We start from the raw sequence: 10,421 nt of genomic DNA, 5'->3' as shown, positions 1-10,421 counted from the left end.
CTCTTACTCCAACCCAAAGAGATCAAGAAAACAGGAGAGATCTAGGAATGGAGATTAGATTCTTCATGAGAGGAAGACACATGCCAGGACACTAGGGGGGAGCGGACCTAATTATAGGTTACAAATGAGGGAGCTTTGGGAGTCAAGTTTAGCAGGAGCCTTAACCCCTTCGCGCTCAGTGACGTACTATTTTGTCATGGTAATAGCATTCACGCTCCATGACGGAATAGTACAGGATTTCAGCCGTCTTCCCGACACATACAGGAGCTGTGACAGCTGCTGTCTCATACAGCAGTTGCCGCAGCTCCTATAGCGGGGACAGATCGCTGTGTCCCCACTGATAAACCCCTTAAAAGTCGCGTTCAATAGCGATCGCAGCTTCTTAGGGGTTAAACCAACATCGACGGCCCGCTACATGATAGTGCTATGGCAACCAGACGCCTAACAATGGCATCCGGCTATGCCATCTACAGAAGCTAGTGGGTCCTGACAAAGTCAGGACCCACTATGCTTGCTGTCAGCGAGTAGCTAACAGCTCTAATACACTGCACTACGAAAGGAAGTGAAGTGTATTAGAATAGCGATCAAGGCCTCCTGCCTTCATGTCCCCTAGTGGGACACAGTAATAAAGTAAAAAAAAAGTAAAAAAAAAAGTTGTGTAAAAATAAGAAAATAGAATTTTTAAAAGTAAAAATCCCCCTTTTTCCCTTATCATTCCTTTTATTTTTAATAAAAATAAATGAATGTACAAATAAACTATACATAATTGGTATCGCCGCATCCATAACGGCCTGAACTACAAAATTATTTTGTTATTCATCCCACGCGGTGAACGACATAAAAGAAAATAACAATAAAACCATACCAGAATCACAATTGTTTGGTCACGTCACCTTGCAAAAAATGGAGTAAAAAGAGATCAAAAAGTCGCATGTACCTAAAAATGGTTCTGATCGAAATTACAGTTTGTTTTGCAAAAAACAAGTCCTCACACGACTTTCTTGATGGAAAAATAAAAAAGTTATGGCTCTTAGAATATGGTAACAGAAAAAGTAAATGATTTTTTACAAAAAGTATTTTATCGTGCAAACGCCATAAGACATAAAAAAAAACTTTAAACATCTGGTATCACCGTAATTGTATCGCCCCGCAGAATAAAGTGAATATGTCATTTATAGCGCACGGTGAACAATAGTAGAATTGCTGTTTTTTACTCACAACACATGTTAAATATAGAATAAAAACTGATCAAAAAGTCGCATGCACCCCATAAAAACTACAATCAATTCCTCAAGGGGTCTAGTTTCCAAAATAGGGTCACTTTTGGGCGGTTTCCACTGTTTTGGCACCACAAGACCTCTTTTTTTTTTTCCAACTGCTGCATGAAACTCATCAGCCCAGACTCCAATCCTTGCCAAATAAAGAAAATATAGTCAATATAACGTATTCAGGAAAGCACATGGTCAGCGGTGCGGGCGCCGTCCCCATGGAAAACCGGTCTCTCCCAAAACCGAGGAACAGGTTTGCATAGGATGGAGCACACGTCGCCCCCATGGCAGTACCCCCGTTTCTGCAAATAAAAAGAATCTTTAAATACAAAAGAAATTGTGACTCAAAATAAATTGTAATAACTCCAAAATCAAGTCACAAAGTTTGCTATCCCGATTGCCAGTCCCGAAGAAGAGCAATAATTCATGGGGGATATATTACTTTACTTACTTTCTATTTGGGTCCGCTATATTAGTTTAGGGAGTCGATTTGTAGGATAGGCATCTTCTCAGCATCTTGGGCTTACATTCGTCTAGATCTATCTCCAGCGATGATGTGCGCATGCCCGCTGTGGTCGCTGGCGGCAATGCACGGTCCCCTTCGGCTCTTCTGGCGCACTGCGCATGTCCGGAATACCCGTTACGTGATGGGAATCCGGATGTGCACTCCAGTGCTTGGAGCCGGAAGTGGGGCATGTGCCGATTCTGATAGTGGAGATGGTGTACTCACAGCGAAACGCATGTTGGGCTCTGTGTGGCAGAGCCAACTCCGGTTTAAACACTTTTTGCTGTAATGGGTAAGGCTGATTTCTGACTGATATCTGTATGCACTGACACTTTCTCCTATCTCCCCATTTAACAGTCAATAATGTTTACAGGGCACTAAAGATAATTAGTGTAGTACCCATTTTGGGTCTACAATAGATTTTGCGTTTATTCAGCACAGCCTTTCTATTTCTACATTTTATCCAGCAATTTCCATGTCTCGCTTTATAATACCACATTGTTTGTACTAGAGTCTTGTCTTTATGTTTTTTTAAAGTGTTTGTCATATTTGTGTAATAAAATTTTTATATTCTTATATATTTCTGGCTACATGCTCTATTTTTTGGTATGGTTGTTAATGAGCAGTGCCCACCCCGAGATGACCCCAGTTTTGACCATAAGGAAGGACGCAATATACCAATGTGACACGTGTCCCGAAAAAACAGGGCTCTGTATAAAAGAGTGTTTTAAAATTTAGCATACATCCCTTGATTTTTAATCTACCCCAGTTTTACTTACCCTGATGCACTGCGCACAGCTTATCCCCCACATCTTTCCCTTCTAAGCCCTGCTGTGTACCCAGGCAGCTAACAGCCACATTTAGGGTATTGCCGTACCCAGGAGAACCCACATTACAGTTTATAGGGTGTTTATCTCCGGTGGCACAAGCTGGGCACAATATATCGGACACTGAATTGGCATATATGTATAGAAAATTGCAAACCTCACTCTGCACCATCTGCTGCGCATTATCTTTTACACAATTCCTGTGGGGTCAAAATGCTCACTACACCTCTAGATGAATGCCTTAAGGGATGTAGTTTTTAAAACGGGGTCACTTCTCGGGGGTTTCAACTGTACTGGTACCTCAGGGGCTTCTGCAAACATGACTTAGCACCAGAAAATCCCCAGAAGGCCAAATGGTGGTCCTTCCATTCTGAGCCCTGCCGTGTGCCCAGGCATCAGATAACAGCCACATGTAGTGTATGTCTCCGGTGGCACATGCTGGGCACAATATATTGGACACTGAAATGGCATATATGTATAGAAATTGTAAATCTCCCTCTGCACCATCTAGTGCGCATTATCTTTTACACAATACCTGTGGGGGTCAAAATGCTAACACCTCTAGATGAATGCCTTAAGATGTGAAGTTTTTAAAATGGGGTCACTTCTGGTGGGTTTCAATTACTTTGATACCTCTGTTGCTCTGCAAATGTGACATGGCACCCGAAAACCAATCCAGCAAAATCTGGACTCCAAAGAACAAACAGCGCTCCTTTCCTTCTGAGCCCTCCCATGGGCCCAAACGGCAGTTTATCACCACAAATTGGGTATTGCCGCACTCAGGACAAATTGGGCAATAAAATTTGGTATTTTATTCCTTGTGAAAATAAGAAATTTTGAGCCAAAACTACATATTATTGGACATTTTTAAAATGTTTTTTGTTCACAGCCCAATTCAAATAAATTCTGTGAAAAAACTGTGGGGTTAAATGGTAACAACACCCATAAATGAATTCCTTGAGGGGTGTAGTTTCCAAAATGGGGTTACTTCTGGTGGGTTTCCATTGCTTTGATACCTCTGGGGCTCTGTAAATGCGACATAGCACCCGAAAACCAATCCAGCAAAATCTGGACGCCAACAAACACATAGCGCTCCTTTCCTTCTGAGCCCTCCCATGGGCCCAAATGGTAGTTTATCACCACAAATTGGGTACTGCTGCACTCAGGAGAAATTCGCAACAAAATAGGGTATTTTGTTCCCTGTGAAAAGACATTTTGATCAAAAGTGACATCTTATTGGAAAAAAAAATTTTTTTTAAATTTCACAGCCCAATTCAAATACGTGCTGTGAAAAAACAGTGGAGTCAAAATGGTAACAACAACAATAAATGAATTCCTTGAGGGGTGTAGTTTCCAAAATGGGGTCACTTTTCGTGGATAGCTACTGTTTGGCACCTCAATACCTCTTCAAACCTGGCATGCTGCCTAAAATATATTCTAATAAAAAAGAGGCCCCAAAATGCACCAGGTGCTTTTTTTGCTTGTTCGGCTTGTGTTTTAGTCCACAAGCACACTAGAGCGACACGTGGGACATTTCTAAAAAGTGAAGAATCTGGACAATACACATTTAGTAGTGTTTCTCTGGTAAAACCTTATGTATTACAGAAAAAAATTGAATAATATTGAAATTCAGCAATAAAAATGAAATTTGCTAATTTCACCTCCACTTTGCTTTAATGGACGTGAAATGCCTAAAGGGTTAAAAACATTCTAAATGCTGTTTTGAATACTTTGAGGGGTCTAGTTTTTAAAATGGGATGTTTTATGGGGGGTTTCTAATACATAGGCCCCTCAAAGCCACTTCAGGACTGAACAGATACCTTAACCGGTTAAGGACTAGGCTGTTTTACAGCTACATGACCAGAGCAAATTTCACAATTTTGCTATGCGCTTCTTTAGATGACTATAACTCAGCAGGTGAATAAAGTTCATCTTTGAATTTTACACTCTTTTTAAAGGACAGATAGGGCTATGTTTTAGTGGCATTTGTCAGTATATATCATTTTTATTTTTTTCTCTAACGAGGGCAAAATTGGAAAAAAATGCAAGAATTTAGCAATTGCGCCAGTTTATGCTAGCATTTTTCACACACGGTATGGACCACGGACAAAATTAATCTCCTTTCACATTCTTCCACTTCTCCCGTGCATGGGGATACAAAATATGTGTGGCTTATTCACTGTGCGGGCATGTGCCAGGGCTTGGCATAAAAGGAGGCTTTTTGGCCTTTTCGGTCCAGGAATTTTGCATTTGATTTTATAGCCGCATACTGTTTTCTGGGGGGCGTAAAGCTGCTGAAACATTAGAATCAGCCCATAAATGACTTCATTCACACAAGTAGACCCCACAAGGTTTCCTTCAAGGGGTTTATCATATTTTTAGCAAGTCCAGTTTTCTTCTGAAAGTTTCTTGAATAAGATGGGACAAAAAAAAATCAGCTATTTTTTAGCAAATGCGTCAGTTTAGGCTAGTATTTTTCACACACGGTATAGACCACGGACAAAATTCATCTCCTTTCACATTCTTCCACTTCTCCCGTGCATGGGGATACCAAATATGTGTGCCTTATTCACTGTGCGGGCATGTGCCAGGGCTTGGCATAAAAGGAGGCTTTTCGGTCCAGGAATTTAGCATTTGATTTTATAGCCGCATACTGTTTTCTGGGGGGTGTAATGCTGCTGAAACATTAGAATCACCCCATAAATGACTTCATTCACGCAAGTAGACCCCACAAGGTTTTCTTCAAGGGGTTTATCATATTATTAGACAGTCCAGTTTTCTTCTGAAAGTTTCTTGAATAAGATGGATCAAAATAAAATTAGCAATTTTTTAGCAAATGCGTCAGTTTATACCAGCATTTTTCACACACGGCATAGACCACGGCCAAAATTAATCTCCTTTCACATTCTTCCACTTCTCCCGTGCATGGGGATACCAAATATGTGTGCCTTATTTATCACATAGAGAAGTAGGAGGGCGGACGATAGAAGAAGCTTATTTCACAAATCGCTTTTTTTTCAAAGCTGGTTTTACAAAACTCAACAGAGTTTCTATAACACTTCCAAAATATCTGCTCTTGAAGCAGAAATCCCAAAATATTCATCAAGGGGTATAATGGGAATTTATTTTTTTGGGTTTTCTAAAATAAGAAATTGCAGGTTTATGCAAATGGAGCTCTCCAGCAGATGAACTTTAGAGAATATGCAAACATGACATCCACCCCCCCCCCACCCATTCCCTCCCTCACCCTTGGAGTAAAATCAGGGGAAAAATAAAAATGTAATGTAGGGCAAATATAATTTCAACGAATTAACTAAAATCTAATAATTCAGAACAGTGTGGTATTTTTTAAAACATGGCTCAATGCACAGGCCTGGTTGCGAGGGACATGAGGGACAGAAATATCGGGAATCTTTGCGGTGCCCGTCTTTTCTGCAGATGCGGCACTTTTTCTGGGGGTTGCTTCTGGTTGCTGTTGGGGGAATCCGACTGATGAAGTGTCTTTCAGTCAGTCGCGTGACATCCTCAGACTGGGGGCATTCTCGGGTGTCCTGAACATCAAAAATGAGGCCTTCAATAATTTTTTCCTGGAAATCCAGGTATGTGTCTCTGCCTCTGTTTTTTTTGTAGAGCACAAATGAGTTGTGGATGGCCACCTGTAACAAATAAATGGCCACTTTTTTGTACCAGGTTTTAGTTTTGCGTTTTACTAAATAGGGCTGTAAAACCTGGTCGCTTAAATCCACCCCCCCCCATGTACTTGTTATATTCGGACACGCTCACTGGTTTGTGCTTGTCCGATGTTGCCCCCCTTTCCCTCACTGCCACTGTTCCTGCGGTATGAATCGTGCTTAGCACATACACATCTTTGCGATCCCTGAATTTGACCGCCAGCAATTCTTCAGATGCATAAGCACAGGAGTCCCCCTTTACCATGCGCTTCCCCACTAATTGCTGTGGAAAACCAATTGTTTTTGCGCATGGTACCACATGCCCCAGTCCTTGCAGCATGCAAATGCCTAAACAGGGGCACACTCGAATAAAAATTATCACAGTACAGGTGGTACCCCTTGTGAAGCAGAGGCTGCATTATCTCCCACACGATCTTACTGCTGGTGGAAAGATCAGGGGGGCATCCAGGAACATTTATTGTGCGGTCCCGCCCTTCATAAATCCTGAAGGCGGTGGTATATCCTGACCCGCTTTCACACAATTTGTAGAGCTTAACGCCATATCTTGCCCTTTTTGAAGGTAGATATTGGCGAAAGCTAAGTCTGCCATGAAAGTTGAGGAGGGATTCGTCCACACTTACATTCTGCTCAGGGGTGTAGAGTTGCAGAAATAAATTATTCAGGGAATTTATTAGCGGTCTTATTTTGAACAACCGATCCCGGTTTGCATCGGTACTTGGGGGGGCCTGTGCGTTGTCATTGAAGTGGAGGAACCTCATTATTGTCTCATAACGAGACCTGGGCATTACTGCAGAATATACTGGGGTGGCTTGGGCGGGTCTTGTTGACCAGTAAGACCTAATGGAGGGCTTTTTGACAATACCCATATTTAGGGTGAGCCCCAAATTTTTTTTTAATTCCAGCAAATTGGCGGGCGTCCAATCTCTGGCATGGGTGGATGAAGGTTTCTGCCTTATATATTGAGTGGCATATAAATTTGTTTCGTGGACAATCTGATTTAGGATGTCGTCCGTTATAAATAAATGGAAGTAATCCATTTGGACAAAATTTGTATTGTCCACGGTTATGCCAGGAGTGGCAGTAAATCTGTGGATTCTAGGCCCAAAAGATGGGGCAGGTGCCCATACAAGAGCCTGGACTGAAGGGACCAGGCTGTCCCGTGCTACAGCGCTACTTGGCCCTGCGCTTTCATGTTCTGCAGTTTCAACTTCATCAGGGACAACGTCCCATGAAGATGAACCTGAAGTGACGCTGTCATCGTCATCTCGGACGCCATCTCTGATGCGGTCTCCGACTCAGACCACAGCATGGCGTATGCCTCCTCGGCGCTAAACAACTTCCTCGCCATAACGTAACTAACACTAACACTAACTAAACAATTTTTTTTTTTTTTATAAAACACACAAACTAACTGCTATATATATCTACACTACCGCTAACAAAAAAATAAACCGCTATTGCTATATATATTATATATGTGGATATATATATATAATTATATACTCCCTACCTGCCTATTCTAATAGAATAAAAGAAAGAAAGGTAGATAGATAGAAAAAAAGATAGATGGATAGATAGATTGTATAGATAGAAATCTATCTATACAGAGAATGCTTTAGAGTGTAACTATATTTTTTGTGTAATTGTAACTGTAATCTTCTGGCAGCAATTCTCCCGAGTCTCTTCTTCTCCTCAAACTGAAACAATGTTTGAGGAGAAGAAAAGAGGCAGGAGATTTACTGCCAGAAAAGTCAAAATAAAACAAATGTGGTCGCAGCGACCACATGTTCAGGGACCATCAGATTGGTCCCTGATACTCTGCCCAGTGCCCAGAGCTGTTGGTAACAGCGTGGGCACAGGGCTGTGTGCACGCGATCGCGTGCACACTGTTTTCTATGCAGAAATGCATGTGATCGCTGTGATTGGTTGTCACAGCGATCACATGTTCAGGGGCCAAAAAATTGACCCCTGACATTCTGCCCAGTGCCCATGGCTGTTAGCAACAGCCAGGGCATAGAGCTGTGTGCACGCGATCGCGCGTGCACAGTCTCTGAAGTGCCGCCGTAAATAGTCTATACGGCGGACTTCAGAGACCCTGACCGCTGGCCGTATAAATACGGCCAGCGGTCGGGAACCTGTTAAAAAAAGGCTTTTGACATTTTCTTAAAAATTTAAGAAATTGCTGTTTATGTTCTAAGCCTTGTAACGTCCAAGAAAAATAAAAGAACATTCAAAAACGATGTCAATCTAAAGTAGACATAAGGGAAATGTGAACTAGTAACTATTTTGGGTGGTATAACCATCTGTTTTACAAGCAGATGCATTTAAATTCAGAAAAATTCTATTTTTTCAAAATGTTCCAAATTTTTCACAAATAAACACTGAATATATCGAACAAATTTTACCACTAACATAAAGCCCAATGTGTCACGAAAAAACAATCTCAGAATCGCTTGGATAGGTTTAAGCATTCCGAAGTTATTACCACATAATTTGAAATGTCAGATTTCAAAAATGGGCTCTGAGCCTTAAGGCCAAAACAAGGGGTTAAGGTAGTGATAAATATACTTATGATATTTCCTTCTCTGATAAAATATCTGTGAATTTTTATTTTAATAAATTATTGAAAAGTTAAATTTGCTTGTCGTTTTTGTTGTATTCCATCACTGTTATCATTTTATAATATTTGAATGAAGATCAAATTTTGCTATGTCCATATACACCGCGTTCCAAATTATTATGCAAATGGTTTTTTTCGCAGATTTTCCTAAATAGTCGATGCAAATGACAGTCAGTATAATCTTCAAGCCATCAACCGTTGGAGTATAATGCGAATTGTATTGAACAAATCTCCTAATGATAACAGATTTTTTTTAGAAGTAAAAAACTCAAATTGCACTGTTTCAAATTATTATGCACAACAGAGATCAAAACATTTTAAAGGTTGTAAAGAGAACTAAAATGGTAATTTGTTGAATTTGCAGCATCAGGAGGTCATATTTACAGAAATCAAAAGCGCTTTCAATAAAAAAAAACTTAACAGGCCAAATTACATGTTAACATAGGACCTTTGATATCACCTTCACAATTCTTGCATCCATTGAATTTGTGAGTATTTGGACAGTTTCTGCTTGAATATCTTTGCAGGATGTCAGAATAGCCTCCCAGAGCTTCTGTTTTGATGTGAACTGCCTCCCACCGAAATAGATATTTTGCTTGAGGATGCTCCAAAGGTTCTCAATAGGGTTGAGGTCAGGGGAACATGGGGGCCACACCATGAGCTTCTCTCCTTTTATGCCCATAGCAGCCAATGACACAGAGGTATTCTTTGCAGCATGAGATGGTGCATTGTCATGCATGAAGATAATTTTGCTACAGAAGGCACGGTTCTTCTTTTTGTACCACGGAAGAAAGTGGTCAGTCATAAACTCGACGTACTTTGCAGGTGTCATTTTCACACCATCAGGGACCCTAAAGGGGCCTACCAGCTCTCTCCCCATGATTCCAGCCCAAAACATGACTCCGCCACCTCCTTGCTGACGTCGCAGCCTTGTTGGGACATGGTGGCCATTCACCAACCATCCACTATTCCATCCATCTGGACCATCCAGGCTTGCACGGCACTCATCAGTAAACAACATGGTTTGAAAATTAGTCTTCATGTATTTCTGAGCCCACTGCAACCGTTTCTGCTTGTGAGCATTGTTTAGGGGTGGCCGAATAATAGCTTTATGCACACTTGCAAACCTCTGGAGGATCCTACACCTTGAGGTTCGCGGGACTCCAGAGGCACCAGCGGCTTCAAATACCTGTTGTCACGGTCACAGGGTATGACTGTCACGGACACAGGGTATGTGGACCCACTAGGCCGCTCCGCCGTAGCGGGGAGGCAGCTGACCAGGTCACAGTCTATGCGGAAGTCAATGGCAGACAGTAATGCTTGGGTACCTGAAATAGTCCCGGCGGTGGCTGTGGCTTCAGCACGGATGGAGGCAGATGCGGCAGGTGGCGCCAGACGTGGCGGGCAGTATCCGATGAAGCGGAAGACACTTGGCGTGGCAGATGACACTTGGCGCTGGTAGGCACAGGAACTGGATACGGGATACGGAATACAGGAGCAAGGTACACT

Source organism: Rhinoderma darwinii, chromosome 1 (assembly GCF_050947455.1).
Source record: "Rhinoderma darwinii isolate aRhiDar2 chromosome 1, aRhiDar2.hap1, whole genome shotgun sequence".
In the NCBI taxonomy this organism is placed as follows: domain Eukaryota; kingdom Metazoa; phylum Chordata; class Amphibia; order Anura; family Rhinodermatidae; genus Rhinoderma; species Rhinoderma darwinii.
The sequence above is the reverse complement of the archived record's forward strand: the minus strand, read 5'-3'. Positions refer to the sequence as shown.